Source organism: Eleutherodactylus coqui, unplaced genomic scaffold (assembly GCF_035609145.1).
Source record: "Eleutherodactylus coqui strain aEleCoq1 unplaced genomic scaffold, aEleCoq1.hap1 HAP1_SCAFFOLD_117, whole genome shotgun sequence".
Classification (NCBI taxonomy): domain Eukaryota; kingdom Metazoa; phylum Chordata; class Amphibia; order Anura; family Eleutherodactylidae; genus Eleutherodactylus; species Eleutherodactylus coqui.
The window spans coordinates 310995-335325 of NW_027102100.1; the positions used below are offsets into that span (position 1 = coordinate 310995).

Sequence of the window (24331 nt, forward strand, 5' to 3'; positions counted from 1 at the left end):
CTGCAGTGCGAACGCACCTCCGAAAAGGAAAGCAACCTACTCACGGCCTTAAAAGTCAACTGGACCTGGGATTCCCAGCCGGTCACCCATACTGGTACTTGCCAGGCCTCAAGCTGGCTGGCGGCCGCGATCTGACGAGAGCAGGCACATTCAGCTTAGAATGCCCGTTGACAGCTCCTCCTCCTTTCCTATGGGCTTTCTGCAGTGCGAACGCACCTCCGAAAAGGAAAGCAACCTACTCACGGCCTTAAAAGTCAACGGGACCTGGGATTCCCAGCCGGTCACCCATACTGGTACTTGCCAGGCCTCAAGCTGGCTGGCGGCCGCGATCTGACGAGAGCAGGCACATTCAGCTTAGAATGCCCGTTGACAGCTCCTCCTCCTTTCCTATGGGCTTTCTGCAGTGCGAACGCACCTCCGAAAAGGAAAGCAACCTGCTCACGGCCTTAAAAGTCAACGGGACCTGGGATTCCCAGCCGGTCACCCATACTGGTACTTGCCAGGCCTCAAGCTGGCTGGCGGCCGCGATCTGACGAGAGCAGGCACATTCAGCTTAGAATGCCCGTTGACAGCTCCTCCTCCTTTCCTATGGGCTTTCTGCAGTGCGAACGCACCTCCGAAAAGGAAAGAAACCTACTCACGGCCTTAAAAGTCAACGGGACCTGGGATTCCCAGCCGGTCACCCATACTGGTACTTGCCAGGCCTCAAGCTGGCTGGCGGCCGCGATCTGACGAGAGCAGGCACATTCAGCTTAGAATGCCCGTTGACAGCTCCTCCTCCTTTCCTATGGGCTTTCTGCAGTGCGAACGCACCTCCGAAAAGGAAAGCAACCTACTCACGGCCTTAAAAGTCAACGGGACCTGGGATTCCCAGCCGGTCACCCATACTGGTACTTGCCAGGCCTCAAGCTGGCTGGCGGCCGCGATCTGACGAGAGCAGGCACATTCAGCTTAGAATGCCCGTTGACAGCTCCTCCTCCTTTCCTATGGGCTTTCTGCAGTGCGAACGCACCTCCGAAAAGGAAAGAAACCTACTCACGGCCTTAAAAGTCAACGGGACCTGGGATTCCCAGCCGGTCACCCATACTGGTACTTGCCAGGCCTCAAGCTGGCTGGCGGCCGCGATCTGACGAGAGCAGGCACATTCAGCTTAGAATGCCCGTTGACAGCTCCTCCTCCTTTCCTATGGGCTTTCTGCAGTGCGAACGCACCTCCGAAAAGGAAAGAAACCTACTCACAGCCTTAAAAGTCAACGGGACCTGGGATTCCCAGCCGGTCACCCATACTGGTACTTGCCAGGCCTCAAGCTGGCTGGCGGCCGCGATCTGACGAGAGCAGGCACATTCAGCTTAGAATGCCCGTTGACAGCTCCTCCTCCTTTCCTATGGGCTTTCTGCAGTGCGAACGCACCTCCGAAAAGGAAAGAAACCTACTCACGGCCTTAAAAGTCAACGGGACCTGGGATTCCCAGCCGGTCACCCATACTGGTACTTGCCAGGCCTCAAGCTGGCTGGCGGCCGCGATCTGACGAGAGCAGGCACATTCAGCTTAGAATGCCCGTTGACAGCTCCTCCTCCTTTCCTATGGGCTTTCTGCAGTGCGAACGCACCTCCGAAAAGGAAAGCAACCTACTCACGGCCTTAAAAGTCAACTGGACCTGGGATTCCCAGCCGGTCACCCATACTGGTACTTGCCAGGCCTCAAGCTGGCTGGCGGCCGCGATCTGACGAGAGCAGGCACATTCAGCTTAGAATGCCCGTTGACAGCTCCTCCTCCTTTCCTATGGGCTTTCTGCAGTGCGAACGCACCTCCGAAAAGGAAAGCAACCTACTCACGGCCTTAAAAGTCAACGGGACCTGGGATTCCCAGCCGGTCACCCATACTGGTACTTGCCAGGCCTCAAGCTGGCTGGCGGCCGCGATCTGACGAGAGCAGGCACATTCAGCTTAGAATGCCCGTTGACAGCTCCTCCTCCTTTCCTATGGGCTTTCTGCAGTGCGAACGCACCTCCGAAAAGGAAAGCAACCTGCTCACGGCCTTAAAAGTCAACGGGACCTGGGATTCCCAGCCGGTCACCCATACTGGTACTTGCCAGGCCTCAAGCTGGCTGGCGGCCGCGATCTGACGAGAGCAGGCACATTCAGCTTAGAATGCCCGTTGACAGCTCCTCCTCCTTTCCTATGGGCTTTCTGCAGTGCGAACGCACCTCCGAAAAGGAAAGAAACCTACTCACGGCCTTAAAAGTCAACGGGACCTGGGATTCCCAGCCGGTCACCCATACTGGTACTTGCCAGGCCTCAAGCTGGCTGGCGGCCGCGATCTGACGAGAGCAGGCACATTCAGCTTAGAATGCCCGTTGACAGCTCCTCCTCCTTTCCTATGGGCTTTCTGCAGTGCGAACGCACCTCCGAAAAGGAAAGCAACCTACTCACGGCCTTAAAAGTCAACGGGACCTGGGATTCCCAGCCGGTCACCCATACTGGTACTTGCCAGGCCTCAAGCTGGCTGGCGGCCGCGATCTGACGAGAGCAGGCACATTCAGCTTAGAATGCCCGTTGACAGCTCCTCCTCCTTTCCTATGGGCTTTCTGCAGTGCGAACGCACCTCCGAAAAGGAAAGAAACCTACTCACAGCCTTAAAAGTCAACGGGACCTGGGATTCCCAGCCGGTCACCCATACTGGTACTTGCCAGGCCTCAAGCTGGCTGGCGGCCGCGATCTGACGAGAGCAGGCACATTCAGCTTAGAATGCCCGTTGACAGCTCCTCCTCCTTTCCTATGGGCTTTCTGCAGTGCGAACGCACCTCCGAAAAGGAAAGAAACCTACTCACGGCCTTAAAAGTCAACGGGACCTGGGATTCCCAGCCGGTCACCCATACTGGTACTTGCCAGGCCTCAAGCTGGCTGGCGGCCGCGATCTGACGAGAGCAGGCACATTCAGCTTAGAATGCCCGTTGACAGCTCCTCCTCCTTTCCTATGGGCTTTCTGCAGTGCGAACGCACCTCCGAAAAGGAAAGCAACCTACTCACGGCCTTAAAAGTCAACGGGACCTGGGATTCCCAGCCGGTCACCCATACTGGTACTTGCCAGGCCTCAAGCTGGCTGGCGGCCGCGATCTGACGAGAGCAGGCACATTCAGCTTAGAATGCCCGTTGACAGCTCCTCCTCCTTTCCTATGGGCTTTCTGCAGTGCGAACGCACCTCCGAAAAGGAAAGAAACCTACTCACGGCCTTAAAAGTCAACGGGACCTGGGATTCCCAGCCGGTCACCCATACTGGTACTTGCCAGGCCTCAAGCTGGCTGGCGGCCGCGATCTGACGAGAGCAGGCACATTCAGCTTAGAATACCCGTTGACAGCTCCTCCTCCTTTCCTATGGGCTTTCTGCAGTGCGAACGCACCTCCGAAAAGGAAAGCAACCTGCTCACGGCCTTAAAAGTCAACGGGACCTGGGATTCCCAGCCGGTCACCCATACTGGTACTTGCCAGGCCTCAAGCTGGCTGGCGGCCGCGATCTGACGAGAGCAGGCACATTCAGCTTAGAATGCCCGTTGACAGCTCCTCCTCCTTTCCTATGGGCTTTCTGCAGTGCGAACGCACCTCCGAAAAGGAAAGAAACCTACTCACGGCCTTAAAAGTCAACGGGACCTGGGATTCCCAGCCGGTCACCCATACTGGTACTTGCCAGGCCTCAAGCTGGCTGGCGGCCGCGATCTGACGAGAGCAGGCACATTCAGCTTAGAATGCCCGTTGACAGCTCCTCCTCCTTTCCTATGGGCTTTCTGCAGTGCGAACGCACCTCCGAAAAGGAAAGCAACCTACTCACGGCCTTAAAAGTCAACGGGACCTGGGATTCCCAGCCGGTCACCCATACTGGTACTTGCCAGGCCTCAAGCTGGCTGGCCGCTGCGATCTGACGAGAGCAGGCACATTCAGCTTAGAATGCCCGTTGACAGCTCCACCTCCTTTCCTATGGGCTTTCTGCAGTGCGAACGCACCTCCGAAAAGGAAAGAAACCTACTCACGGCCTTAAAAGTCAACGGGACCTGGGATTCCCAGCCGGTCACCCATACTGGTACTTGCCAGGCCTCAAGCTGGCTGGCGGCCGCGATCTGACGAGAGCAGGCACATTCAGCTTAGAATGCCTGTTGACAGCTCCTCCTCCTTTCCTATGGGCTTTCTGCAGTGCGAACGCACCTCCGAAACAGAAAGAAACCTACTCACGGCCTTAAAAGTCAACGGGACCTGGGATTCCCAGCCGGTCACCCATACTGGTACTTGCCAGGCCTCAAGCTGGCTGGCGGCCGCGATCTGACGAGAGCAGGTACATTCAGCTTAGAATGCCCGTTGACAGCTCCTCCTCCTTTCCTATGGGCTTTCTGCAGTGCGAACGCACCTCTGAAAAGGAAAGCAACCTACTCACGGCCTTAAAGGTCAACGGGACCTGGGATTCCCAGCCGGTCACCCATACTGGCACTTGCCAGGCCTCAAGCTGGCTGGCGGCCGCGATCTGACGAGAGCAGGCACATTCAGCTTAGAATGCCCGTTGACAGCTCCTCCTCCTTTCCTATGGGCTTTCTGCAGTGCGAATGCACCTCCGAAAAGGAAAGAAACCTACTCACGGCCTTAAAAGTCAACGGGACCTGGGATGCCCAGCCGGTCACCCATACTGGTACTTGCCAGGCCTCAAGCTGGCTGGCGGCCGCGATCTGACGAGAGCAGGCACATTCAGCTTAGAATGCCCGTTGACAGCTCCTCCTCCTTTCCTATGGGCTTTCTGCAGTGCGAACGCACCTCCGAAACGGAAAGGAACCTACTCACGGCCTTAAAAGTCAACGGGACCTGGGATTCCCAGCCGGTCACCCATACTGGTACTTGCCAGGCCTCAAGCTGCCGGGCGGCCGCGATCTGACGAGAGCAGGCACATTCAGCTTAGAATGCCCGTTGACAGCTCCTCCTCCTTTCCTATGGGCTTTCTGCAGTGCGAACGCACCTCCGAAAAGGAAAGAAACCTACTCACGGCCTTAAAAGTCAACGGGACCTGGGATTCCCAGCCGGTCACCCATACTGGTACTTGCCAGGCCTCAAGCTGGCTGGCGGCCGCGATCTGACGAGAGCAGGCACATTCAGCTTAGAATGCCCGTTGACAGCTTCTCCTCCTTTCCTATGGGCTTTCTGCAGTGCGAACGCACCTCCGAAAAGGAAAGAAACCTACTCACGGCCTTAAAAGTCAACGGGACCTGGGATTCCCAGCCGGTCACCCATACTGGTACTTGCCAGGCCTCAAGCTGGCTGGCGGCCGCGATCTGACGAGAGCAGGCACATTCAGCTTAGAATGCCCGTTGACAGCTCCTCCTCCTTTCCTATGGGCTTTCTGCAGTGCGAACGCACCTCCGAAAAGGAAAGAAACCTACTCACGGCCTTAAAAGTCAACGGGACCTGGGATTCCCAGCCGGTCACCCATACTGGTACTTGCCAGGCCTCAAGCTGGCTGGCGGCCGCGATCTGACGAGAGCAGGCACATTCAGCTTAGAATGCCCGTTGACAGCTCCTCCTCCTTTCCTATGGGCTTTCTGCAGTGCGAACGCACCTCCGAAAAGGAAAGCAACCTGCTCACGGCCTTAAAAGTCAACGGGACCTGGGATTCCCAGCCGGTCACCCATACTGGTACTTGCCAGGCCTCAAGCTGGCTGGCGGCCGCGATCTGACGAGAGCAGGCACATTCAGCTTAGAATGCCCGTTGACAGCTCCTCCTCCTTTCCTATGGGCTTTCTGCAGTGCGAACGCACCTCCGAAACGGAAAGAAACCTACTCACGGCCTTAAAAGTCAACGGGACCTGGGATTCCCAGCCGGTCACCCATACTGGTACTTGCCAGGCCTCAAGCTGGCTGGCGGCCGCGATCTGACGAGAGCAGGCACATTCAGCTTAGAATGCCCGTTGACAGCTCCTCCTCCTTTCCTATGGGCTTTCTGCAGTGCGAACGCACCTCCGAAAAGGAAAGCAACCTACTCACGGCCTTAAAAGTCAACGGGACCTGGGATTCCCAGCCGGTCACCCATACTGGTACTTGCCAGGCCTAAAGCTGGCTGGCGGCCGCGATCTGACGAGAGCAGGCACATTCAGCTTAGAATTCCCGTTGACAGCTCCTCCTCCTTTCCTATGGGCTTTCTGCAGTGCAAACGCACCTCCGAAAAGGAAAGAAACCTACTCACGGCCTTAAAAGTCAACGGGACCTGGGATTCCCAGCCGGTCACCCATACTGGTACTTGCCAGGCCTCAAGCTGGCTGGCGGCCGCGATCTGACGAGAGCAGGCACATTCAGCTTAGAATGCCCGTTGACAGCTCCTCCTCCTTTCCTATGGGCTTTCTGCAGTGCGAACGCACCTCCGAAAAGGAAAGAAACCTACTCACGGCCTTAAAAGTCAACGGGACCTGGGATTCCCAGCCGGTCACCCATACTGGTACTTGCCAGGCCTCAAGCTGGCTGGCTGGCGGCCGCGATCTGACGAGAGCAGGCACATTCAGCTTAGAATGCCCGTTGACAGCTCCTCCTCCTTTCCTATGGGCTTTCTGCAGTGCGAACGCACCTCCGAAAAGGAAAGCAACCTACTCACGGCCTTAAAAGTCAACGGGACCTGGGATTCCCAGCCGGTCACCCATACTGGTACTTGCCAGGCCTCAAGCTGGCTGGCGGCCGCTTTCTGACGAGAGCAGGCACATTCAGCTTAGAATGCCCGTTGACAGCTCCTCCTCCTTTCCTATGGGCTTTCTGCAGTGCGAACGCACCTCCGAAACGGAAAGAAACCTACTCACGGCCTTAAAAGTCAACGGGACCTGGGATTCCCAGCCGGTCACCCATACTGGTACTTGCCAGGCCTCAAGCTGGCTTGCGGCCACGATCTGACGAGAGCAGGCACATTCAGCTTAGAATGCCCGTTGACAGCTCCTCCTCCTTTCCTATGGGCTTTCTGCAGTGCGAACGCACCTCCGAAAAGGAAAGAAACCTACTCACGGCCTTAAAAGTCAACGGGACCTGGGATTCCCAGCCGGTCACCCATACTGGTACTTGCCAGGCCTCAAGCTGGCTGGCGGCCGCGATCTGACGAGAGCAGGCACATTCAGCTTAGAATGCCCGTTGACAGCTCCTCCTCCTTTCCTATGGGCTTTCTGCAGTGCGAACGCACCTCCGAAAAGGAAAGCAACCTACTCACGGCCTTAAATGTCAACGGGACCTGGGATTCCCAGCCGGTCACCCATACTGGTACTTGCCAGGCCTCAAGCTGGCTGGCGGCCGCGATCTGACGAGAGCAGGCACATTCAGCTTAGAATGCCCGTTGACAGCTCCTCCTCCTTTCCTATGGGCTTTCTGCAGTGCGAACGCACCTCCGAAACGGAAAGAAACCTACTCACGGCCTTAAAAGTCAACGGGACCTGGGATTCCCAGCCGGTCACCCATACTGGTACTTGCCAGGCCTCAAGCTGGCTGGCGGCCGCGATCTGACGAGAGCAGGCACATTCAGCTTAGAATGCCCGTTGACAGCTCCTCCTCCTTTCCTATGGGCTTTCTGCAGTGCGAACGCACCTCCGAAACGGAAAGAAACCTACTCACGGCCTTAAAAGTCAACGGGACCTGGGATTCCCAGCCGGTCACCCATACTGGTACTTGCCAGGCCTCAAGCTGGCTGGCGGCCGCGATCTGACGAGAGCAGGCACATTCAGCTTAGAATGCCCGTTGACAGCTCCTCCTCCTTTCCTATGGGCTTTCTGCAGTGCGAACGCACCTCCGAAAAGGAAAGAAACCTACTCACGGCCTTAAAAGTCAACGGGACCTGGGATTCCCAGCCGGTCACCCATACTGGTACTTGCCAGGCCTCAAGCTGGCTGGCGGCCGCGATCTGACGAGAGCAGGCACATTCAGCTTAGAATGCCCGTTGACAGCTCCTCCTCCTTTCCTATGGGCTTTCTGCAGTGCGAACGCACCTCCGAAAAGGAAAGCAACCTACTCACGGCCTTAAAAGTCAACGGGACCTGGGATTCCCAGCCGGTCACCCATACTGGTACTTGCCAGGCCTCAAGCTGGCTGGCCGCTGCGATCTGACGAGAGCAGGCACATTCAGCTTAGAATGCCCGTTGACAGCTCCACCTCCTTTCCTATGGGCTTTCTGCAGTGCGAACGCACCTCCGAAAAGGAAAGAAACCTACTCACGGCCTTAAAAGTCAACGGGACCTGGGATTCCCAGCCGGTCACCCATACTGGTACTTGCCAGGCCTCAAGCTGGCTGGCGGCCGCGATCTGACGAGAGCAGGCACATTCAGCTTAGAATGCCTGTTGACAGCTCCTCCTCCTTTCCTATGGGCTTTCTGCAGTGCGAACGCACCTCCGAAACAGAAAGAAACCTACTCACGGCCTTAAAAGTCAACGGGACCTGGGATTCCCAGCCGGTCACCCATACTGGTACTTGCCAGGCCTCAAGCTGGCTGGCGGCCGCGATCTGACGAGAGCAGGTACATTCAGCTTAGAATGCCCGTTGACAGCTCCTCCTCCTTTCCTATGGGCTTTCTGCAGTGCGAACGCACCTCTGAAAAGGAAAGCAACCTACTCACGGCCTTAAAGGTCAACGGGACCTGGGATTCCCAGCCGGTCACCCATACTGGCACTTGCCAGGCCTCAAGCTGGCTGGCGGCCGCGATCTGACGAGAGCAGGCACATTCAGCTTAGAATGCCCGTTGACAGCTCCTCCTCCTTTCCTATGGGCTTTCTGCAGTGCGAATGCACCTCCGAAAAGGAAAGAAACCTACTCACGGCCTTAAAAGTCAACGGGACCTGGGATGCCCAGCCGGTCACCCATACTGGTACTTGCCAGGCCTCAAGCTGGCTGGCGGCCGCGATCTGACGAGAGCAGGCACATTCAGCTTAGAATGCCCGTTGACAGCTCCTCCTCCTTTCCTATGGGCTTTCTGCAGTGCGAACGCACCTCCGAAACGGAAAGGAACCTACTCACGGCCTTAAAAGTCAACGGGACCTGGGATTCCCAGCCGGTCACCCATACTGGTACTTGCCAGGCCTCAAGCTGCCGGGCGGCCGCGATCTGACGAGAGCAGGCACATTCAGCTTAGAATGCCCGTTGACAGCTCCTCCTCCTTTCCTATGGGCTTTCTGCAGTGCGAACGCACCTCCGAAAAGGAAAGAAACCTACTCACGGCCTTAAAAGTCAACGGGACCTGGGATTCCCAGCCGGTCACCCATACTGGTACTTGCCAGGCCTCAAGCTGGCTGGCGGCCGCGATCTGACGAGAGCAGGCACATTCAGCTTAGAATGCCCGTTGACAGCTTCTCCTCCTTTCCTATGGGCTTTCTGCAGTGCGAACGCACCTCCGAAAAGGAAAGAAACCTACTCACGGCCTTAAAAGTCAACGGGACCTGGGATTCCCAGCCGGTCACCCATACTGGTACTTGCCAGGCCTCAAGCTGGCTGGCGGCCGCGATCTGACGAGAGCAGGCACATTCAGCTTAGAATGCCCGTTGACAGCTCCTCCTCCTTTCCTATGGGCTTTCTGCAGTGCGAACGCACCTCCGAAAAGGAAAGAAACCTACTCACGGCCTTAAAAGTCAACGGGACCTGGGATTCCCAGCCGGTCACCCATACTGGTACTTGCCAGGCCTCAAGCTGGCTGGCGGCCGCGATCTGACGAGAGCAGGCACATTCAGCTTAGAATGCCCGTTGACAGCTCCTCCTCCTTTCCTATGGGCTTTCTGCAGTGCGAACGCACCTCCGAAAAGGAAAGCAACCTGCTCACGGCCTTAAAAGTCAACGGGACCTGGGATTCCCAGCCGGTCACCCATACTGGTACTTGCCAGGCCTCAAGCTGGCTGGCGGCCGCGATCTGACGAGAGCAGGCACATTCAGCTTAGAATGCCCGTTGACAGCTTCTCCTCCTTTCCTATGGGCTTTCTGCAGTGCGAACGCACCTCCGAAAAGGAAAGAAACCTACTCACGGCCTTAAAAGTCAACGGGACCTGGGATTCCCAGCCGGTCACCCATACTGGTACTTGCCAGGCCTCAAGCTGGCTGGCGGCCGCGATCTGACGAGAGCAGGCACATTCAGCTTAGAATGCCCGTTGACAGCTCCTCCTCCTTTCCTATGGGCTTTCTGCAGTGCGAACGCACCTCCGAAAAGGAAAGAAACCTACTCACGGCCTTAAAAGTCAACGGGACCTGGGATTCCCAGCCGGTCACCCATACTGGTACTTGCCAGGCCTCAAGCTGGCTGGCGGCCGCGATCTGACGAGAGCAGGCACATTCAGCTTAGAATGCCCGTTGACAGCTCCTCCTCCTTTCCTATGGGCTTTCTGCAGTGCGAACGCACCTCCGAAAAGGAAAGCAACCTGCTCACGGCCTTAAAAGTCAACGGGACCTGGGATTCCCAGCCGGTCACCCATACTGGTACTTGCCAGGCCTCAAGCTGGCTGGCGGCCGCGATCTGACGAGAGCAGGCACATTCAGCTTAGAATGCCCGTTGACAGCTCCTCCTCCTTTCCTATGGGCTTTCTGCAGTGCGAACGCACCTCCGAAACGGAAAGAAACCTACTCACGGCCTTAAAAGTCAACGGGACCTGGGATTCCCAGCCGGTCACCCATACTGGTACTTGCCAGGCCTCAAGCTGGCTGGCGGCCGCGATCTGACGAGAGCAGGCACATTCAGCTTAGAATGCCCGTTGACAGCTCCTCCTCCTTTCCTATGGGCTTTCTGCAGTGCGAACGCACCTCCGAAAAGGAAAGCAACCTACTCACGGCCTTAAAAGTCAACGGGACCTGGGATTCCCAGCCGGTCACCCATACTGGTACTTGCCAGGCCTAAAGCTGGCTGGCGGCCGCGATCTGACGAGAGCAGGCACATTCAGCTTAGAATTCCCGTTGACAGCTCCTCCTCCTTTCCTATGGGCTTTCTGCAGTGCAAACGCACCTCCGAAAAGGAAAGAAACCTACTCACGGCCTTAAAAGTCAACGGGACCTGGGATTCCCAGCCGGTCACCCATACTGGTACTTGCCAGGCCTCAAGCTGGCTGGCGGCCGCGATCTGACGAGAGCAGGCACATTCAGCTTAGAATGCCCGTTGACAGCTCCTCCTCCTTTCCTATGGGCTTTCTGCAGTGCGAACGCACCTCCGAAAAGGAAAGAAACCTACTCACGGCCTTAAAAGTCAACGGGACCTGGGATTCCCAGCCGGTCACCCATACTGGTACTTGCCAGGCCTCAAGCTGGCTGGCTGGCGGGCGCGATCTGACGAGAGCAGGCACATTCAGCTTAGAATGCCCGTTGACAGCTCCTCCTCCTTTCCTATGGGCTTTCTGCAGTGCGAACGCACCTCCGAAAAGGAAAGCAACCTACTCACGGCCTTAAAAGTCAACGGGACCTGGGATTCCCAGCCGGTCACCCATACTGGTACTTGCCAGGCCTCAAGCTGGCTGGCGGCCGCTTTCTGACGAGAGCAGGCACATTCAGCTTAGAATGCCCGTTGACAGCTCCTCCTCCTTTCCTATGGGCTTTCTGCAGTGCGAACGCACCTCCGAAACGGAAAGAAACCTACTCACGGCCTTAAAAGTCAACGGGACCTGGGATTCCCAGCCGGTCACCCATACTGGTACTTGCCAGGCCTCAAGCTGGCTTGCGGCCACGATCTGACGAGAGCAGGCACATTCAGCTTAGAATGCCCGTTGACAGCTCCTCCTCCTTTCCTATGGGCTTTCTGCAGTGCGAACGCACCTCCGAAAAGGAAAGAAACCTACTCACGGCCTTAAAAGTCAACGGGACCTGGGATTCCCAGCCGGTCACCCATACTGGTACTTGCCAGGCCTCAAGCTGGCTGGCGGCCGCGATCTGACGAGAGCAGGCACATTCAGCTTAGAATGCCCGTTGACAGCTCCTCCTCCTTTCCTATGGGCTTTCTGCAGTGCGAACGCACCTCCGAAAAGGAAAGCAACCTACTCACGGCCTTAAATGTCAACGGGACCTGGGATTCCCAGCCGGTCACCCATACTGGTACTTGCCAGGCCTCAAGCTGGCTGGCGGCCGCGATCTGACGAGAGCAGGCACATTCAGCTTAGAATGCCCGTTGACAGCTCCTCCTCCTTTCCTATGGGCTTTCTGCAGTGCGAACGCACCTCCGAAACGGAAAGAAACCTACTCACGGCCTTAAAAGTCAACGGGACCTGGGATTCCCAGCCGGTCACCCATACTGGTACTTGCCAGGCCTCAAGCTGGCTGGCGGCCGCGATCTGACGAGAGCAGGCACATTCAGCTTAGAATGCCCGTTGACAGCTCCTCCTCCTTTCCTATGGGCTTTCTGCAGTGCGAACGCACCTCCGAAACGGAAAGAAACCTACTCACGGCCTTAAAAGTCAACGGGACCTGGGATTCCCAGCCGGTCACCCATACTGGTACTTGCCAGGCCTCAAGCTGGCTGGCGGCCGCGATCTGACGAGAGCAGGCACATTCAGCTTAGAATGCCCGTTGACAGCTCCTCCTCCTTTCCTATGGGCTTTCTGCAGTGCGAACGCACCTCCGAAAAGGAAAGAAACCTACTCACGGCCTTAAAAGTCAACGGGACCTGGGATTCCCAGCCGGTCACCCATACTGGTACTTGCCAGGCCTCAAGCTGGCTGGCGGCCGCGATCTGACGAGAGCAGGCACATTCAGCTTAGAATGCCCGTTGACAGCTCCTCCTCCTTTCCTATGGGCTTTCTGCAGTGCGAACGCACCTCCGAAACGGAAAGAAACCTACTCACGGCCTTAAAAGTCAACGGGACCTGGGATTCCCAGCCGGTCACCCATACTGGTACTTGCCAGGCCTCAAGCTGGCTGGCGGCCGCGATCTGACGAGAGCAGGCACATTCAGCTTAGAACGCCCGTTGACAGCTCCTCCTCCTTTCCTATGGGCTTTCTGCAGTGCGAACGCACCTCCGAAAAGGAAAGAAACCTACTCACGGCCTTAAAAGTCAACGGGACCTGGGATTCCCAGCCGGTCACCCATACTGGTACTTGCCAGGCCTCAAGCTGGCTGGCAGCCGCGATCTGACGAGAGCAGGCACATTCAGCTTAGAATGCCCGTTGACAGCTCCTCCTCCTTTCCTATGGGCTTTCTGCAGTGCGAACGCACCTCCGAAACGGAAAGAAACCTACTCACGGCCTTAAAAGTCAACGGGACCTGGGATTCCCATCCGGTCACCCATACTGGTACTTGCCAGGCCTCAAGCTGGCTGGCGGCCGCGATCTGACGAGAGCAGGCACATTCAGCTTAGAATGCCCGTTGACAGCTCCTCCTCCTTTCCTATGGGCTTTCTGCAGTGCGAACGCACCTCCGAAAAGGAAAGAAACCTACTCACGGCCTTAAAAGTCAACGGGACCTGGGATTCCCAGCCGGTCACCCATACTGGTACTTGCCAGGCCTCAAGCTGGCTGGCGGCCGCGATCTGACGAGAGCAGGCACATTCAGCTTAGAATGCCCGTTGACAGCTCCTCCTCCTTTCCTATGGGCTTTCTGCAGTTCGAACGCACCTCCGAAACGGAAAGAAACCTACTCACGGCCTTAAAAGTCAACGGGACCTGGGATTCCCAGCCGGTCACCCATACTGGTACTTGCCAGGCCTCAAGCTGGCTGGCGGCCGCGATCTGACGAGAGCAGGCACATTCAGCTTAGAATGCCCGTTGACAGCTCCTCCTCCTTTCCTATGGGCTTTCTGCAGTGCGAACGCACCTCCGAAACGGAAAGAAACCTAGTCACGGCCTTAAAAGTCAACGGGACCTGGGATTCCCAGCCGGTCACCCATACTGGTACTTGCCAGGCCTCAAGCTGGCTGGCGGCCGCGATCTGACGAGAGCAGGCACATTCAGCTTAGAATGCCCGTTGACAGCTCCTCCTCCTTTCCTATGGGCTTTCTGCAGTGCGAACGCACCTCCGAAAAGGAAAGAAACCTACTCACGGCCTTAAAAGTCAACGGGACCTGGGATTCCCAGCCGGTCACCCATACTGGTACTTGCCAGGCCTCAAGCTGGCTGGCGGCCGCGATCTGACGAGAGCAGGCACATTCAGCTTAGAATGCCCGTTGACAGCTCCTCCTCCTTTCCTATGGGCTTTCTGCAGTGCGAACGCACCTCCGAAAAGGAAAGAAACCTACTCACGGCCTTAAAAGTCAACGGGACCTGGGATTCCCAGCCGGTCACCCATACTGGTACTTGCCAGGCCTCAAGCTGGCTGGCGGCCACGATCTGACGAGAGCAGGCACATTCAGCTTAGAATGCCCGTAGAATGCCCGTTGACAGCTCCTCCTCCTTTCCTATGGGCTTTCTGCAGTGCGAACGCACCTCCGAAACGGAAAGAAACCTACTCACGGCCTTAAAAGTCAACGGGACCTGGGATTCCCAGCCGGTCACCCATACTGGTACTTGCCAGGCCTCAAGCTGGCTGGCGGCCGCGATCTGACGAGAGCAGGCACATTCAGCTTAGAATGCCCGTTGACAGCTCCTCCTCCTTTCCTATGGGCTTTCTGCAGTGCGAACGCACCTCCGAAAAGGAAAGAAACCTACTCACGGCCTTAAAAGTCAACGGGACCTGGGATTCCCAGCCGGTCACCCATACTGGTACTTGCCAGGCCTCAAGCTGGCTGGCGGCCGCGATCTGACGAGAGCAGGCACATTCAGCTTAGAATGCCCGTTGACAGCTCCTCCTCCTTTCCTATGGGCTTTCTGCAGTGCGAACGCACCTCCGAAAAGGAAAGAAACCTACTCACGGCCTTAAAAGTCAACGGGACCTGGGATTCCCAGCCGGTCACCCATACTGGTACTTGCCAGGCCTCAAGCTGGCTGGCGGCCGCGATCTGACGAGAGCAGGCACATTCAGCTTAGAATGCCCGTTGACAGCTCCTCCTCCTTTCCTATGGGCTTTCTGCAGTGCGAACGCACTTCCGAAAAGGAAAGAAACCTACTCACGGCCTTAAAAGTCAACGGGACCTGGGATTCCCAGCCGGTCACCCATACTGGTACTTGCCAGGCCTCAAGCTGGCTGGCGGCCGCGATCTGACGAGAGCAGGCACATTCAGCTTAGAATGCCCGTTGACAGCTCCTCCTCCTTTCCTATGGGCTTTCTGCAGTGCGAACGCACCTCCGAAAAGGAAAGCAACCTACTCACGGCCTTAAAAGTCAGCGGGACCTGGGATTCCCAGCCGGTCACCCATACTGGTACTTGCCAGGCCTCAAGCTGGCTGGCGGCCGCGATCTGACGAGAGCAGGCACATTCAGCTTAGAATGCCCGTTGACAGCTCCTCCTCCTTTCCTATGGGCTTTCTGCAGTGCGAACGCACCTCCGAAAAGGAAAGAAACCTACTCACGGCCTTAAAAGTCAACGGGACCTGGGATTCCCAGCCGGTCACCCATACTGGTACTTGCCAGGCCTCAAGCTGGCTGGCAGCCGCGATCTGACGAGAGCAGGCACATTCAGCTTAGAATGCCTGTTGACAGCTCCTCCTCCTTTCCTATGGGCTTTCTGCAGTGCGAACGCACCTCCGAAACGGAAAGTAACCTACTCACGGCCTTAAAAGTCAATGGGACCTGGGATTCCCAGCCGGTCACCCATACTGGTACTTGCCAGGCCTCAAGCTGGCTGGCGGCCGCGATCTGACGAGAGCAGGTACATTCAGCTTAGAATGCCCGTTGACAGCTCCTCCTCCTTTCCTATGGGCTTTCTGCAGTGCGAACGCACCTCCGAAAAGGAAAGCAACCTACTCACGGCCTTAAAAGTCAACGGGACCTGGGATTCCCAGCCGGTCACCCATACTGGTACTTGCCAGGCCTCAAGCTGGCTGGCGGCCGCGATCTGACGAGAGCAGGCACATTCAGCTTAGAATGCCCGTTGACAGCTCCTCCTCCTTTCCTATGGGCTTTCTGCAGTGCGAACGCACCTCCGAAAAGGAAAGCAACCTACTCACGGCCTTAAAAGTCAACGGGACCTGGGATTCCCAGCCGGTCACCCATACTGGTACTTGCCAGGCCTCAAGCTGGCTGGCGGCCGCGATCTGACGAGAGCAGGCACATTCAGCTTAGAATGCCCGTTGACAGCTCCTCCTCCTTTCCTATGGGCTTTCTGCAGTGCGAACGCACCTCCGAAACGGAAAGAAACCTACTCACGGCCTTAAAAGTCAACGGGACCTGGGATTCCCAGCCGGTCACCCATACTGGTACTTGCCAGGCCTCAAGCTGGCTGGCGGCCGCGATCTGACGAGAGCAGGCACATTCAGCTTAGAATGCCCTGTTGACAGCTCCTCCTCCTTTCCTATGGGCTTTCTGCAGTGCGAACGCACCTCCGAAAAGGAAAGAAACCTACTCACGGCCTTAAAAGTCAACGGGACCTGGGATTCCCAGCCGGTCACCCATACTGGTACTTGCCAGGCCTCAAGCTGGCTGGCGGCCGCGATCTGACGAGAGCAGGCACATTCAGCTTAGAATGCCCGTTGACAGCTCCTCCTCCTTTCCTATGGGCTTTCTGCAGTGCGAACGCACATCCGAAACGGAAAGAAACCTACTCACGGCCTTAAAAGTCAACGGGACCTGGGATTCCCAGCCGGTCACCCACACTGGTACTTGCCAGGCCTCAAGCTGGCTGGCGGCCGCGATCTGACGAGAGCAGGTACATTCAGCTTAGAATGCCCGTTGACAGCTCCTCCTCCTTTCCTATGGGCTTTCTGCAGTGCGAACGCACCTCCGAAAAGGAAAGCAACCTACTCACGGCCTTAAAAGTCAACGGGACCTGGGATTCCCAGCCGGTCACCCATACTGGTACTTGCCAGGCCTCAAGCTGGCTGGCGGCCGCGATCTGACGAGAGCAGGCACATTCAGCTTAGAACGCCCGTTGACAGCTCCTCCTCCTTTCCTATGGGCTTTCTGCAGTGCGAACGCACCTCCGAAAAGGAAAGAAACCTACTCACGGCCTTAAAAGTCAACGGGACCTGGGATTCCCAGCCGGTCACCCATACTGGTACTTGCCAGGCCTCAAGCTGGCTGGCGGCCGCGATCTGACGAGAGCAGGCACATTCAGCTTAGAATGCCCGTTGACAGCTCCTCCTCCTTTCCTATGGGCTTTCTGCAGTGCGAACGCACCTCCGAAACGGAAAGAAACCTACTCACGGCCTTAAAAGTCAACGGGACCTGGGATTCCCAGCCGGTCACCCATACTGGTACTTGCCAGGCCTCAAGCTGGCTGGCGGCCGCGATCTGACGAGAGCAGGCACATTCAGCTTAGAATGCCCGTTGACAGCTCCTCCTCCTTTCCTATGGGCTTTCTGCAGTGCGAACGCACCTCCGAAACGGAAAGAAACCTACTCACGGCCTTAAAAGTCAACGGGACCTGGGATTGCCAGCCGGTCACCCATACTGGTACTTGCCAGGCCTCAAGCTGGCTGGCGGCCGCGATCTGACGAGAGCAGGTACATTCAGCTTAGAATGCCCGTTGACAGCTCCTCCTCCTTTCCTATGGGCTTTCTGCAGTGCGAACGCACCTCCGAAAAGGAAAGCAACCTACTCACGGCCTTAAAAGTCAACGGGACCTGGGATTCCCAGCCGGTCACCCATACTGGTACTTGCCAGGCCTCAAGCTGGCTGGCGGCCGCGATCTGACGAGAGCAGGCACATTCAGCTTAGAATGCCCGTTGACAGCTCCTCCTCCTTTCCTATGGGCTTTCTGCAGTGCGAACGCACCTCCGAAACGGAAAGAAACCTACTCACGGCCTTAAAAGTCAACGGGACCTGGGATTCCCAGCCGGTCACCCATACTGGTACTTGCCAGGCCTCAAGCTGGCTGGCGGCCGCGATCTGATGAGAGCAGGCACATTCAGCTTAGTATGCCCGTTGACAGCTCCTCCTCCTTTCCTATGGGCTTTCTGCAGTGCGAACGCACCTCCGAAAAGGAAAGCAACCTACTCACGGCCTTAAAAGTCAGCGGGACCTGGGATTCCCAGCCGGTCACCCATACTGGTACTTGCCAGGCCTCAAGCTGGCTGGCGGCCGCGATCTGACGAGAGCAGGCACATTCAGCTTAGAATGCCCGTTGACAGCTCCTCCTCCTTTCCTATGGGCTTTCTGCAGTGCGAACGCACCTCCGAAAAGGAAAGAAACCTACTCACGGCCTTAAAAGTCAACGGGACCTGGGATTCCCAGCCGGTCACCCATACTGGTACTTGCCAGGCCTCAAGCTGGCTGGCGGCCGCGATCTGACGAGAGCAGGCACATTCAGCTTAGAATGCCCGTTGACAGCTCCTCCTCCTTTCCTATGGGCTTTCTGCAGTGCGAACGCACCTCCGAAAAGGAAAGAAACCTACTCACGGCCTTAAAAGTCAACGGGACCTGGGATTCCCAGCCGGTCACCCATACTGGTACTTGCCAGGCCTCAAGCTGGCTGGCGGCCGCGATCTGACGAGAGCAGGCACATTCAGCTTAGAATGCCCGTTGACAGCTCCTCCTCCTTTCCTATGGGCTTTCTGCAGTGCGAACGCACCTCCGAAACGGAAAGAAACCTACTCACGGCCTTAAAAGTCAACGGGACCTGGGATTCCCAGCCGGTCACCCACACTGGTACTTGCCAGGCCTCAAGCTGGCTGGCGGCCGCGATCTGACGAGAGCAGGTACATTCAGCTTAGAATGCCCGTTGACAGCTCCTCCTCCTTTCCTATGGGCTTTCTGCAGTGCGAACGCACCTCCGAAAAGGAAAGCAACCTACTCACGGCCTTAAAAGTCAACGGGACCTGGGATTCCCAGCCGGTCACCCATACTGGTACTTGCCAGGCCTCAAGCTGGCTGGCGGCCGCGATCTGACGAGAGCAGGCACATTCAGCTTAGAACGCCCGTTGACAGCTCCTCCTCCTTTCCTATGGGCTTTCTGCAGTGCGAACGCACCTCCGAAAAGGAAAGAAACCTACTCACGGCCTTAAAAGGCAACGGGACCTGGGATTCCCAGCCGGTCACCCATACTGGTACTTGCCAGGCCTCAAGCTGGCTGGCGGCCGCGATCTGACGAGAGCAGGCACATTCAGCTTAGAATGCCCGTTGACAGCTCCTCCTCCTTTCCTATGGGCTTTCTGCAGTGCGAACGCACCTCCGAAACGGAAAGAAACCTACTCACGGCCTTAAAAGTCAATGGGACCTGGGATTCCCAGCCGGTCACCCATACTGGTACTTGCCAGGCCTCAAGCTGGCTGGCGGCCGCGATCTGACGAGAGCAGGTACATTCAGCTTAGAATGCCCGTTGACAGCTCCTCCTCCTTTCCTATGGGCTTTCTGCAGTGCGAACGCACCTCCGAAAAGGAAAGCAACCTACTCACGGCCTAAAAAGTCAACGGGACCTGGGATTCCCAGCCGGTCACCCATACTGGTACTTGCCAGGCCTCAAGCTGGCTGGCGGCCGCGATCTGACGAGAGCAGGCACATTCAGCTTAGAATGCCCGTTGACAGCTCCTCCTCCTTTCCTATGGGCTTTCTGCAGTGCGAACGCACCTCCGAAAAGGAAAGAAACCTACTCACGGCCTTAAGAGTCAACGGGACCTGGGATTCCCAGCCGGTCACCCATACTGGTACTTGCCAGGCCTCAAGCTGGCTGGCGGCCGCGATCTGACGAGAGCAGGCACATTCAGCTTAGAATGCCCGTTGACAGCTCCTCCTCCTTTCCTATGGGCTTTCTGCAGTGCGAACGCACCTCCGAAAAGGAAAGCAACCTACTCACGGCCTTAAAAGTCAACGGGACCTGGGATTCCCAGCCGGTCACCCATACTGGTACTTGCCAGGCCTCAAGCTGGCTGGCGGCCGCGATCTGACGAGAGCAGGCACATTCAGCTTAGAATGCCCGTTGACAGCTCCTCCTCCTTTCCTATGGGCTTTCTGCAGTGCGAACGCACCTCCGAAACGGAAAGAAACCTACTCACGGCCTTAAAAGTCAACGGGACCTGGGATTCCCAGCCGGTCACCCATACTGGTACTTGCCAGGCCTCAAGCTGGCTGGCGGCCGCGATCTGACGAGAGCAGGCACATTCAGCTTAGAATGCCCGTTGACAGCTCCTCCTCCTTTCCTATGGGCTTTCTGCAGTGCGAACGCACCTCCGAAAAGGAAAGAAACCTACTCACGGCCTTAAAAATCAACGGGACCTGGGATTCCCAGCCGGTCACCCATACTGGTACTTGCCAGGCCTCAAGCTGGCTGGCGGCCGCGATCTGACGAGAGCAGGCACATTCAGCTTAGAATGCCCGTTGACAGCTCCTCCTCCTTTCCTATGGGCTTTCTGCAGTGCGAACGCACCTCCGAAAAGGAAAGAAACCTACTCACGGCCTTAAAAGTCAACGGGACCTGGGATTCCCAGCCGGTCACCCATACTGGTACTTGCCAGGCCTCAAGCTGGCTGGCGGCCTCGATCTGACGAGAGCAGGCACATTCAGCTTAGAATGCCCGTTGACAGCTCCTCCTCCTTTCCTATGGGCTTTCTGCAGTGCGAACGCACCTCCGAAACGGAAAGAAACCTACTCACGGCCTTAAAAGTCAACGGGACCTGGGATTCCCAGCCGGTCACCCATACTGGTACTTGCCAGGCCTCAAGCTGGCTGGCGGCCGCGATCTGACGAGAGGAGGTACATTCAGCTTAGAATGCCCGTTGACAGCTCCTCCTCCTTTCCTATGGGCTTTCTGCAGTGCGAACGCACCTCCGAAAAGGAAAGCAACCTACTCACGGCCTTAAAAGTCAACGGGACCTGGGATTCCCAGCCGGTCACCCATACTGGTACTTGCCAGGCCTCAAGCTGGCTGGCGGCCGCGATCTGACGAGAGCAGGCACATTCAGCTTAGAACGCCCGTTGACAGCTCCTCCTCCTTTCCTATGGGCTTTCTGCAGTGCGAACGCACCTCCGAAAAGGAAATAAACCTACTCACGGCCTTAAAAGTCAACGGGACCTGGGATTCCCAGCCGGTCACCCATACTGGTACTTGCCAGGCCTCAAGCTGGCTGGCGGCCGCGATCTGACGAGAGCAGGCACATTCAGCTTAGAATGCCCGTTGACAGCTCCTCCTCCTTTCCTATGGGCTTTCTGCAGTGCGAACGCACCTCCGAAACGGAAAGCAACCTACTCACGGCCTTAAAAGTCAACGGGACCTGGGATTCCCAGCCGGTCACCCATACTGGTACTTGCCAGGCCTCAAGCTGGCTGGCGGCCGCGATCTGACGAGAGCAGGCACATTCAGCTTAGAATGCCCGTTGACAGCTCCTCCTCCTTTCCTATGGGCTTTCTGCAGTGCGAACGCACCTCCGAAACGGAAAGAAACCTACTCACGGCCTTAAAAGTCAACGGGACCTGGGATTCCCAGCCGGTCACCCATACTGGTACTTGCCAGGCCTCAAGCTGGCTGGCGGCCGCGATCTGATGAGAGCAGGCACATTCAGCTTAGTATGCCCGTTGACAGCTCCTCCTCCTTTCCTATGGGCTTTCTGCAGTGCGAACGCACCTCCGAAAAGGAAAGCAACCTACTCACGGCCTTAAAAGTCAGCGGGACCTGGGATTCCCAGCCGGTCACCCATACTGGTACTTGCCAGGCCTCAAGCTGGCTGGCGGCCGCGATCTGACGAGAGCAGGCACATTCAGCTTAGAATGCCCGTTGACAGCTCCTCCTCCTTTCCTATGGGCTTTCTGCAGTGCGAACGCACCTCCGAAAAGGAAAGAAACCTACTCACGGCCTTAAAAGTCAACGGGACCTGGGATTCCCAGCCGGTCACCCATACTGGTACTTGCCAGGCCTCAAGCTGGCTGGCGGCCGCGATCTGACGAGAGCAGGCACATTCAGCTTAGAATGCCCGTTGACAGCTCCTCCTCCTTTCCTATGGGCTTTCTGCAGTGCGAACGCACCTCCGAAAAGGAAAGAAACCTACTCACGGCCTTAAAAGTCAACGGGACCTGGGATTCCCAGCCGGTCACCCATACTGGTACTTGCCAGGCCTCAAGCTGGCTGGCGGCCGCGATCTGACGAGAGCAGGCACATTCAGCTTAGAATGCCCGTTGACAGCTCCTCCTCCTTTCCTATGGGCTTTCTGCAGTGCGAACGCACCTCCGAAACGGAAAGAAACCTACTCACGGCCTTAAAAGTCAACGGGACCTGGGATTCCCAGCCGGTCACCCACACTGGTACTTGCCAGGCCTCAAGCTGGCTGGCGGCCGCGATCTGACGAGAGCAGGTACATTCAGCTTAGAATGCCCGTTGACAGCTCCTCCTCCTTTCCTATGGGCTTTCTGCAGTGCGAACGCACCTCCGAAAAGGAAAGCAACCTACTCACGGCCTTAAAAGTCAACGGGACCTGGGATTCCCAGCCGGTCACCCATACTGGTACTTGCCAGGCCTCAAGCTGGCTGGCGGCCGCGATCTGACGAGAGCAGGCACATTCAGCTTAGAACGCCCGTTGACAGCTCCTCCTCCTTTCCTATGGGCTTTCTGCAGTGCGAACGCACCTCCGAAAAGGAAAGAAACCTACTCACGGCCTTAAAAGGCAACGGGACCTGGGATTCCCAGCCGGTCACCCATACTGGTACTTGCCAGGCCTCAAGCTGGCTGGCGGCCGCGATCTGACGAGAGCAGGCACATTCAGCTTAGAATGCCCGTTGACAGCTCCTCCTCCTTTCCTATGGGCTTTCTGCAGTGCGAACGCACCTCCGAAACGGAAAGAAACCTACTCACGGCCTTAAAAGTCAATGGGACCTGGGATTCCCAGCCGGTCACCCATACTGGTACTTGCCAGGCCTCAAGCTGGCTGGCGGCCGCGATCTGACGAGAGCAGGTACATTCAGCTTAGAATGCCCGTTGACAGCTCCTCCTCCTTTCCTATGGGCTTTCTGCAGTGCGAACGCACCTCCGAAAAGGAAAGCAACCTACTCACGGCCTAAAAAGTCAACGGGACCTGGGATTCCCAGCCGGTCACCCATACTGGTACTTGCCAGGCCTCAAGCTGGCTGGCGGCCGCGATCTGACGAGAGCAGGCACATTCAGCTTAGAATGCCCGTTGACAGCTCCTCCTCCTTTCCTATGGGCTTTCTGCAGTGCGAACGCACCTCCGAAAAGGAAAGAAACCTACTCACGGCCTTAAGAGTCAACGGGACCTGGGATTCCCAGCCGGTCACCCATACTGGTACTTGCCAGGCCTCAAGCTGGCTGGCGGCCGCGATCTGACGAGAGCAGGCACATTCAGCTTAGAATGCCCGTTGACAGCTCCTCCTCCTTTCCTATGGGCTTTCTGCAGTGCGAACGCACCTCCGAAAAGGAAAGCAACCTACTCACGGCCTTAAAAGTCAACGGGACCTGGGATTCCCAGCCGGTCACCCATACTGGTACTTGCCAGGCCTCAAGCTGGCTGGCGGCCGCGATCTGACGAGAGCAGGCACATTCAGCTTAGAATGCCCGTTGACAGCTCCTCCTCCTTTCCTATGGGCTTTCTGCAGTGCGAACGCACCTCCGAAACGGAAAGAAACCTACTCACGGCCTTAAAAGTCAACGGGACCTGGGATTCCCAGCCGGTCACCCATACTGGTACTTGCCAGGCCTCAAGCTGGCTGGCGGCCGCGATCTGACGAGAGCAGGCACATTCAGCTTAGAATGCCCGTTGACAGCTCCTCCTCCTTTCCTATGGGCTTTCTGCAGTGCGAACGCACCTCCGAAAAGGAAAGAAACCTACTCACGGCCTTAAAAATCAACGGGACCTGGGATTCCCAGCCGGTCACCCATACTGGTACTTGCCAGGCCTCAAGCTGGCTGGCGGCCGCGATCTGACGAGAGCAGGCACATTCAGCTTAGAATGCCCGTTGACAGCTCCTCCTCCTTTCCTATGGGCTTTCTGCAGTGCGAACGCACCTCCGAAAAGGAAAGAAACCTACTCACGGCCTTAAAAGTCAACGGGACCTGGGATTCCCAGCCGGTCACCCATACTGGTACTTGCCAGGCCTCAAGCTGGCTGGCGGCCTCGATCTGACGAGAGCAGGCACATTCAGCTTAGAATGCCCGTTGACAGCTCCTCCTCCTTTCCTATGGGCTTTCTGCAGTGCGAACGCACCTCCGAAACGGAAAGAAACCTACTCACGGCCTTAAAAGTCAACGGGACCTGGGATTCCCAGCCGGTCACCCATACTGGTACTTGCCAGGCCTCAAGCTGGCTGGCGGCCGCGATCTGACGAGAGCAGGTACATTCAGCTTAGAATGCCCGTTGACAGCTCCTCCTCCTTTCCTATGGGCTTTCTGCAGTGCGAACGCACCTCCGAAAAGGAAAGC

The 24331-nt window shown here is 57.0% G+C and overlaps 115 pseudogenes; all 115 read right to left on the minus strand.

Annotated features, from left to right (window-relative positions):
* Positions 1-53: 53 nt before the first annotated feature.
* Positions 54-172, minus strand: LOC136597330 (5S ribosomal RNA; annotated as a pseudogene).
* Positions 173-252: 80 nt separating this feature from the next.
* On the minus strand, positions 253-371 carry LOC136596114 (5S ribosomal RNA; annotated as a pseudogene).
* Positions 372-451: 80 nt separating this feature from the next.
* LOC136596116 (5S ribosomal RNA) lies at positions 452-570 on the minus strand (annotated as a pseudogene).
* An 80-nt stretch (positions 571-650) lies between these two features.
* On the minus strand, positions 651-769 carry LOC136596117 (5S ribosomal RNA; annotated as a pseudogene).
* Positions 770-849: 80 nt separating this feature from the next.
* LOC136596118 (5S ribosomal RNA) lies at positions 850-968 on the minus strand (annotated as a pseudogene).
* An 80-nt stretch (positions 969-1048) lies between these two features.
* On the minus strand, positions 1049-1167 carry LOC136596119 (5S ribosomal RNA; annotated as a pseudogene).
* An 80-nt stretch (positions 1168-1247) lies between these two features.
* Positions 1248-1366, minus strand: LOC136596120 (5S ribosomal RNA; annotated as a pseudogene).
* An 80-nt stretch (positions 1367-1446) lies between these two features.
* Positions 1447-1565, minus strand: LOC136596121 (5S ribosomal RNA; annotated as a pseudogene).
* An 80-nt stretch (positions 1566-1645) lies between these two features.
* On the minus strand, positions 1646-1764 carry LOC136597331 (5S ribosomal RNA; annotated as a pseudogene).
* Positions 1765-1844: 80 nt separating this feature from the next.
* On the minus strand, positions 1845-1963 carry LOC136596122 (5S ribosomal RNA; annotated as a pseudogene).
* An 80-nt stretch (positions 1964-2043) lies between these two features.
* On the minus strand, positions 2044-2162 carry LOC136596123 (5S ribosomal RNA; annotated as a pseudogene).
* An 80-nt stretch (positions 2163-2242) lies between these two features.
* On the minus strand, positions 2243-2361 carry LOC136596125 (5S ribosomal RNA; annotated as a pseudogene).
* Positions 2362-2441: 80 nt separating this feature from the next.
* LOC136596126 (5S ribosomal RNA) lies at positions 2442-2560 on the minus strand (annotated as a pseudogene).
* Positions 2561-2640: 80 nt separating this feature from the next.
* Positions 2641-2759, minus strand: LOC136596128 (5S ribosomal RNA; annotated as a pseudogene).
* Positions 2760-2839: 80 nt separating this feature from the next.
* Positions 2840-2958, minus strand: LOC136596129 (5S ribosomal RNA; annotated as a pseudogene).
* Positions 2959-3038: 80 nt separating this feature from the next.
* On the minus strand, positions 3039-3157 carry LOC136596130 (5S ribosomal RNA; annotated as a pseudogene).
* Positions 3158-3237: 80 nt separating this feature from the next.
* Positions 3238-3356, minus strand: LOC136596693 (5S ribosomal RNA; annotated as a pseudogene).
* Positions 3357-3436: 80 nt separating this feature from the next.
* LOC136596131 (5S ribosomal RNA) lies at positions 3437-3555 on the minus strand (annotated as a pseudogene).
* Positions 3556-3635: 80 nt separating this feature from the next.
* Positions 3636-3754, minus strand: LOC136596132 (5S ribosomal RNA; annotated as a pseudogene).
* An 80-nt stretch (positions 3755-3834) lies between these two features.
* LOC136596398 (5S ribosomal RNA) lies at positions 3835-3953 on the minus strand (annotated as a pseudogene).
* Positions 3954-4033: 80 nt separating this feature from the next.
* On the minus strand, positions 4034-4152 carry LOC136597241 (5S ribosomal RNA; annotated as a pseudogene).
* Positions 4153-4232: 80 nt separating this feature from the next.
* LOC136595993 (5S ribosomal RNA) lies at positions 4233-4351 on the minus strand (annotated as a pseudogene).
* Positions 4352-4431: 80 nt separating this feature from the next.
* Positions 4432-4550, minus strand: LOC136597172 (5S ribosomal RNA; annotated as a pseudogene).
* An 80-nt stretch (positions 4551-4630) lies between these two features.
* On the minus strand, positions 4631-4749 carry LOC136597277 (5S ribosomal RNA; annotated as a pseudogene).
* An 80-nt stretch (positions 4750-4829) lies between these two features.
* LOC136596667 (5S ribosomal RNA) lies at positions 4830-4948 on the minus strand (annotated as a pseudogene).
* Positions 4949-5028: 80 nt separating this feature from the next.
* LOC136596134 (5S ribosomal RNA) lies at positions 5029-5147 on the minus strand (annotated as a pseudogene).
* Positions 5148-5227: 80 nt separating this feature from the next.
* Positions 5228-5346, minus strand: LOC136596136 (5S ribosomal RNA; annotated as a pseudogene).
* Positions 5347-5426: 80 nt separating this feature from the next.
* LOC136596137 (5S ribosomal RNA) lies at positions 5427-5545 on the minus strand (annotated as a pseudogene).
* Positions 5546-5625: 80 nt separating this feature from the next.
* On the minus strand, positions 5626-5744 carry LOC136596138 (5S ribosomal RNA; annotated as a pseudogene).
* An 80-nt stretch (positions 5745-5824) lies between these two features.
* Positions 5825-5943, minus strand: LOC136596139 (5S ribosomal RNA; annotated as a pseudogene).
* An 80-nt stretch (positions 5944-6023) lies between these two features.
* LOC136596512 (5S ribosomal RNA) lies at positions 6024-6142 on the minus strand (annotated as a pseudogene).
* Positions 6143-6222: 80 nt separating this feature from the next.
* Positions 6223-6341, minus strand: LOC136596141 (5S ribosomal RNA; annotated as a pseudogene).
* An 80-nt stretch (positions 6342-6421) lies between these two features.
* LOC136597466 (5S ribosomal RNA) lies at positions 6422-6544 on the minus strand (annotated as a pseudogene).
* Positions 6545-6624: 80 nt separating this feature from the next.
* Positions 6625-6743, minus strand: LOC136596910 (5S ribosomal RNA; annotated as a pseudogene).
* An 80-nt stretch (positions 6744-6823) lies between these two features.
* LOC136597003 (5S ribosomal RNA) lies at positions 6824-6942 on the minus strand (annotated as a pseudogene).
* Positions 6943-7022: 80 nt separating this feature from the next.
* Positions 7023-7141, minus strand: LOC136596142 (5S ribosomal RNA; annotated as a pseudogene).
* Positions 7142-7221: 80 nt separating this feature from the next.
* On the minus strand, positions 7222-7340 carry LOC136596577 (5S ribosomal RNA; annotated as a pseudogene).
* An 80-nt stretch (positions 7341-7420) lies between these two features.
* LOC136596143 (5S ribosomal RNA) lies at positions 7421-7539 on the minus strand (annotated as a pseudogene).
* Positions 7540-7619: 80 nt separating this feature from the next.
* On the minus strand, positions 7620-7738 carry LOC136596144 (5S ribosomal RNA; annotated as a pseudogene).
* Positions 7739-7818: 80 nt separating this feature from the next.
* LOC136596145 (5S ribosomal RNA) lies at positions 7819-7937 on the minus strand (annotated as a pseudogene).
* An 80-nt stretch (positions 7938-8017) lies between these two features.
* Positions 8018-8136, minus strand: LOC136596410 (5S ribosomal RNA; annotated as a pseudogene).
* An 80-nt stretch (positions 8137-8216) lies between these two features.
* On the minus strand, positions 8217-8335 carry LOC136597242 (5S ribosomal RNA; annotated as a pseudogene).
* Positions 8336-8415: 80 nt separating this feature from the next.
* LOC136596005 (5S ribosomal RNA) lies at positions 8416-8534 on the minus strand (annotated as a pseudogene).
* Positions 8535-8614: 80 nt separating this feature from the next.
* Positions 8615-8733, minus strand: LOC136597174 (5S ribosomal RNA; annotated as a pseudogene).
* An 80-nt stretch (positions 8734-8813) lies between these two features.
* On the minus strand, positions 8814-8932 carry LOC136597278 (5S ribosomal RNA; annotated as a pseudogene).
* Positions 8933-9012: 80 nt separating this feature from the next.
* LOC136596669 (5S ribosomal RNA) lies at positions 9013-9131 on the minus strand (annotated as a pseudogene).
* Positions 9132-9211: 80 nt separating this feature from the next.
* On the minus strand, positions 9212-9330 carry LOC136596147 (5S ribosomal RNA; annotated as a pseudogene).
* Positions 9331-9410: 80 nt separating this feature from the next.
* On the minus strand, positions 9411-9529 carry LOC136596148 (5S ribosomal RNA; annotated as a pseudogene).
* Positions 9530-9609: 80 nt separating this feature from the next.
* Positions 9610-9728, minus strand: LOC136596149 (5S ribosomal RNA; annotated as a pseudogene).
* An 80-nt stretch (positions 9729-9808) lies between these two features.
* On the minus strand, positions 9809-9927 carry LOC136596150 (5S ribosomal RNA; annotated as a pseudogene).
* Positions 9928-10007: 80 nt separating this feature from the next.
* LOC136596151 (5S ribosomal RNA) lies at positions 10008-10126 on the minus strand (annotated as a pseudogene).
* Positions 10127-10206: 80 nt separating this feature from the next.
* Positions 10207-10325, minus strand: LOC136596153 (5S ribosomal RNA; annotated as a pseudogene).
* An 80-nt stretch (positions 10326-10405) lies between these two features.
* LOC136596154 (5S ribosomal RNA) lies at positions 10406-10524 on the minus strand (annotated as a pseudogene).
* Positions 10525-10604: 80 nt separating this feature from the next.
* On the minus strand, positions 10605-10723 carry LOC136596155 (5S ribosomal RNA; annotated as a pseudogene).
* An 80-nt stretch (positions 10724-10803) lies between these two features.
* On the minus strand, positions 10804-10922 carry LOC136596513 (5S ribosomal RNA; annotated as a pseudogene).
* An 80-nt stretch (positions 10923-11002) lies between these two features.
* Positions 11003-11121, minus strand: LOC136596156 (5S ribosomal RNA; annotated as a pseudogene).
* A 283-nt stretch (positions 11122-11404) lies between these two features.
* Positions 11405-11523, minus strand: LOC136596911 (5S ribosomal RNA; annotated as a pseudogene).
* An 80-nt stretch (positions 11524-11603) lies between these two features.
* LOC136597004 (5S ribosomal RNA) lies at positions 11604-11722 on the minus strand (annotated as a pseudogene).
* Positions 11723-11802: 80 nt separating this feature from the next.
* LOC136596158 (5S ribosomal RNA) lies at positions 11803-11921 on the minus strand (annotated as a pseudogene).
* A 279-nt stretch (positions 11922-12200) lies between these two features.
* LOC136596159 (5S ribosomal RNA) lies at positions 12201-12319 on the minus strand (annotated as a pseudogene).
* An 80-nt stretch (positions 12320-12399) lies between these two features.
* Positions 12400-12518, minus strand: LOC136596160 (5S ribosomal RNA; annotated as a pseudogene).
* An 80-nt stretch (positions 12519-12598) lies between these two features.
* Positions 12599-12717, minus strand: LOC136596161 (5S ribosomal RNA; annotated as a pseudogene).
* An 80-nt stretch (positions 12718-12797) lies between these two features.
* On the minus strand, positions 12798-12916 carry LOC136596848 (5S ribosomal RNA; annotated as a pseudogene).
* An 80-nt stretch (positions 12917-12996) lies between these two features.
* Positions 12997-13115, minus strand: LOC136596521 (5S ribosomal RNA; annotated as a pseudogene).
* An 80-nt stretch (positions 13116-13195) lies between these two features.
* Positions 13196-13314, minus strand: LOC136596548 (5S ribosomal RNA; annotated as a pseudogene).
* An 80-nt stretch (positions 13315-13394) lies between these two features.
* On the minus strand, positions 13395-13513 carry LOC136596162 (5S ribosomal RNA; annotated as a pseudogene).
* An 80-nt stretch (positions 13514-13593) lies between these two features.
* On the minus strand, positions 13594-13712 carry LOC136596163 (5S ribosomal RNA; annotated as a pseudogene).
* An 80-nt stretch (positions 13713-13792) lies between these two features.
* LOC136596165 (5S ribosomal RNA) lies at positions 13793-13911 on the minus strand (annotated as a pseudogene).
* Positions 13912-13991: 80 nt separating this feature from the next.
* Positions 13992-14110, minus strand: LOC136596166 (5S ribosomal RNA; annotated as a pseudogene).
* A 290-nt stretch (positions 14111-14400) lies between these two features.
* LOC136596167 (5S ribosomal RNA) lies at positions 14401-14519 on the minus strand (annotated as a pseudogene).
* An 80-nt stretch (positions 14520-14599) lies between these two features.
* LOC136596169 (5S ribosomal RNA) lies at positions 14600-14718 on the minus strand (annotated as a pseudogene).
* Positions 14719-14798: 80 nt separating this feature from the next.
* LOC136596170 (5S ribosomal RNA) lies at positions 14799-14917 on the minus strand (annotated as a pseudogene).
* An 80-nt stretch (positions 14918-14997) lies between these two features.
* Positions 14998-15116, minus strand: LOC136596171 (5S ribosomal RNA; annotated as a pseudogene).
* An 80-nt stretch (positions 15117-15196) lies between these two features.
* LOC136597112 (5S ribosomal RNA) lies at positions 15197-15315 on the minus strand (annotated as a pseudogene).
* Positions 15316-15395: 80 nt separating this feature from the next.
* On the minus strand, positions 15396-15514 carry LOC136597361 (5S ribosomal RNA; annotated as a pseudogene).
* Positions 15515-15793: 279 nt separating this feature from the next.
* LOC136596172 (5S ribosomal RNA) lies at positions 15794-15912 on the minus strand (annotated as a pseudogene).
* Positions 15913-15992: 80 nt separating this feature from the next.
* Positions 15993-16111, minus strand: LOC136596173 (5S ribosomal RNA; annotated as a pseudogene).
* Positions 16112-16391: 280 nt separating this feature from the next.
* On the minus strand, positions 16392-16510 carry LOC136596174 (5S ribosomal RNA; annotated as a pseudogene).
* Positions 16511-16590: 80 nt separating this feature from the next.
* Positions 16591-16709, minus strand: LOC136596422 (5S ribosomal RNA; annotated as a pseudogene).
* Positions 16710-16789: 80 nt separating this feature from the next.
* Positions 16790-16908, minus strand: LOC136596849 (5S ribosomal RNA; annotated as a pseudogene).
* Positions 16909-16988: 80 nt separating this feature from the next.
* Positions 16989-17107, minus strand: LOC136596175 (5S ribosomal RNA; annotated as a pseudogene).
* Positions 17108-17187: 80 nt separating this feature from the next.
* Positions 17188-17306, minus strand: LOC136596177 (5S ribosomal RNA; annotated as a pseudogene).
* Positions 17307-17386: 80 nt separating this feature from the next.
* Positions 17387-17505, minus strand: LOC136597290 (5S ribosomal RNA; annotated as a pseudogene).
* Positions 17506-17585: 80 nt separating this feature from the next.
* LOC136596178 (5S ribosomal RNA) lies at positions 17586-17704 on the minus strand (annotated as a pseudogene).
* An 80-nt stretch (positions 17705-17784) lies between these two features.
* On the minus strand, positions 17785-17903 carry LOC136597830 (5S ribosomal RNA; annotated as a pseudogene).
* An 80-nt stretch (positions 17904-17983) lies between these two features.
* LOC136597113 (5S ribosomal RNA) lies at positions 17984-18102 on the minus strand (annotated as a pseudogene).
* Positions 18103-18182: 80 nt separating this feature from the next.
* On the minus strand, positions 18183-18301 carry LOC136596180 (5S ribosomal RNA; annotated as a pseudogene).
* An 80-nt stretch (positions 18302-18381) lies between these two features.
* On the minus strand, positions 18382-18500 carry LOC136596181 (5S ribosomal RNA; annotated as a pseudogene).
* An 80-nt stretch (positions 18501-18580) lies between these two features.
* Positions 18581-18699, minus strand: LOC136596435 (5S ribosomal RNA; annotated as a pseudogene).
* Positions 18700-18779: 80 nt separating this feature from the next.
* On the minus strand, positions 18780-18898 carry LOC136596850 (5S ribosomal RNA; annotated as a pseudogene).
* Positions 18899-18978: 80 nt separating this feature from the next.
* On the minus strand, positions 18979-19097 carry LOC136596789 (5S ribosomal RNA; annotated as a pseudogene).
* A 279-nt stretch (positions 19098-19376) lies between these two features.
* LOC136596182 (5S ribosomal RNA) lies at positions 19377-19495 on the minus strand (annotated as a pseudogene).
* An 80-nt stretch (positions 19496-19575) lies between these two features.
* Positions 19576-19694, minus strand: LOC136596183 (5S ribosomal RNA; annotated as a pseudogene).
* Positions 19695-19774: 80 nt separating this feature from the next.
* LOC136596184 (5S ribosomal RNA) lies at positions 19775-19893 on the minus strand (annotated as a pseudogene).
* Positions 19894-19973: 80 nt separating this feature from the next.
* LOC136596185 (5S ribosomal RNA) lies at positions 19974-20092 on the minus strand (annotated as a pseudogene).
* An 80-nt stretch (positions 20093-20172) lies between these two features.
* On the minus strand, positions 20173-20291 carry LOC136596703 (5S ribosomal RNA; annotated as a pseudogene).
* Positions 20292-20371: 80 nt separating this feature from the next.
* LOC136597470 (5S ribosomal RNA) lies at positions 20372-20490 on the minus strand (annotated as a pseudogene).
* An 80-nt stretch (positions 20491-20570) lies between these two features.
* On the minus strand, positions 20571-20689 carry LOC136597432 (5S ribosomal RNA; annotated as a pseudogene).
* Positions 20690-20769: 80 nt separating this feature from the next.
* LOC136596852 (5S ribosomal RNA) lies at positions 20770-20888 on the minus strand (annotated as a pseudogene).
* An 80-nt stretch (positions 20889-20968) lies between these two features.
* On the minus strand, positions 20969-21087 carry LOC136596186 (5S ribosomal RNA; annotated as a pseudogene).
* Positions 21088-21167: 80 nt separating this feature from the next.
* LOC136596187 (5S ribosomal RNA) lies at positions 21168-21286 on the minus strand (annotated as a pseudogene).
* An 80-nt stretch (positions 21287-21366) lies between these two features.
* On the minus strand, positions 21367-21485 carry LOC136595644 (5S ribosomal RNA; annotated as a pseudogene).
* An 80-nt stretch (positions 21486-21565) lies between these two features.
* LOC136597114 (5S ribosomal RNA) lies at positions 21566-21684 on the minus strand (annotated as a pseudogene).
* An 80-nt stretch (positions 21685-21764) lies between these two features.
* Positions 21765-21883, minus strand: LOC136596189 (5S ribosomal RNA; annotated as a pseudogene).
* An 80-nt stretch (positions 21884-21963) lies between these two features.
* Positions 21964-22082, minus strand: LOC136596191 (5S ribosomal RNA; annotated as a pseudogene).
* Positions 22083-22162: 80 nt separating this feature from the next.
* On the minus strand, positions 22163-22281 carry LOC136596447 (5S ribosomal RNA; annotated as a pseudogene).
* Positions 22282-22361: 80 nt separating this feature from the next.
* Positions 22362-22480, minus strand: LOC136596854 (5S ribosomal RNA; annotated as a pseudogene).
* Positions 22481-22560: 80 nt separating this feature from the next.
* On the minus strand, positions 22561-22679 carry LOC136596791 (5S ribosomal RNA; annotated as a pseudogene).
* A 279-nt stretch (positions 22680-22958) lies between these two features.
* On the minus strand, positions 22959-23077 carry LOC136596192 (5S ribosomal RNA; annotated as a pseudogene).
* An 80-nt stretch (positions 23078-23157) lies between these two features.
* Positions 23158-23276, minus strand: LOC136596193 (5S ribosomal RNA; annotated as a pseudogene).
* An 80-nt stretch (positions 23277-23356) lies between these two features.
* Positions 23357-23475, minus strand: LOC136596194 (5S ribosomal RNA; annotated as a pseudogene).
* An 80-nt stretch (positions 23476-23555) lies between these two features.
* LOC136596195 (5S ribosomal RNA) lies at positions 23556-23674 on the minus strand (annotated as a pseudogene).
* An 80-nt stretch (positions 23675-23754) lies between these two features.
* Positions 23755-23873, minus strand: LOC136596705 (5S ribosomal RNA; annotated as a pseudogene).
* Positions 23874-23953: 80 nt separating this feature from the next.
* Positions 23954-24072, minus strand: LOC136597472 (5S ribosomal RNA; annotated as a pseudogene).
* An 80-nt stretch (positions 24073-24152) lies between these two features.
* Positions 24153-24271, minus strand: LOC136596018 (5S ribosomal RNA; annotated as a pseudogene).
* Positions 24272-24331: the final 60 nt, after the last annotated feature.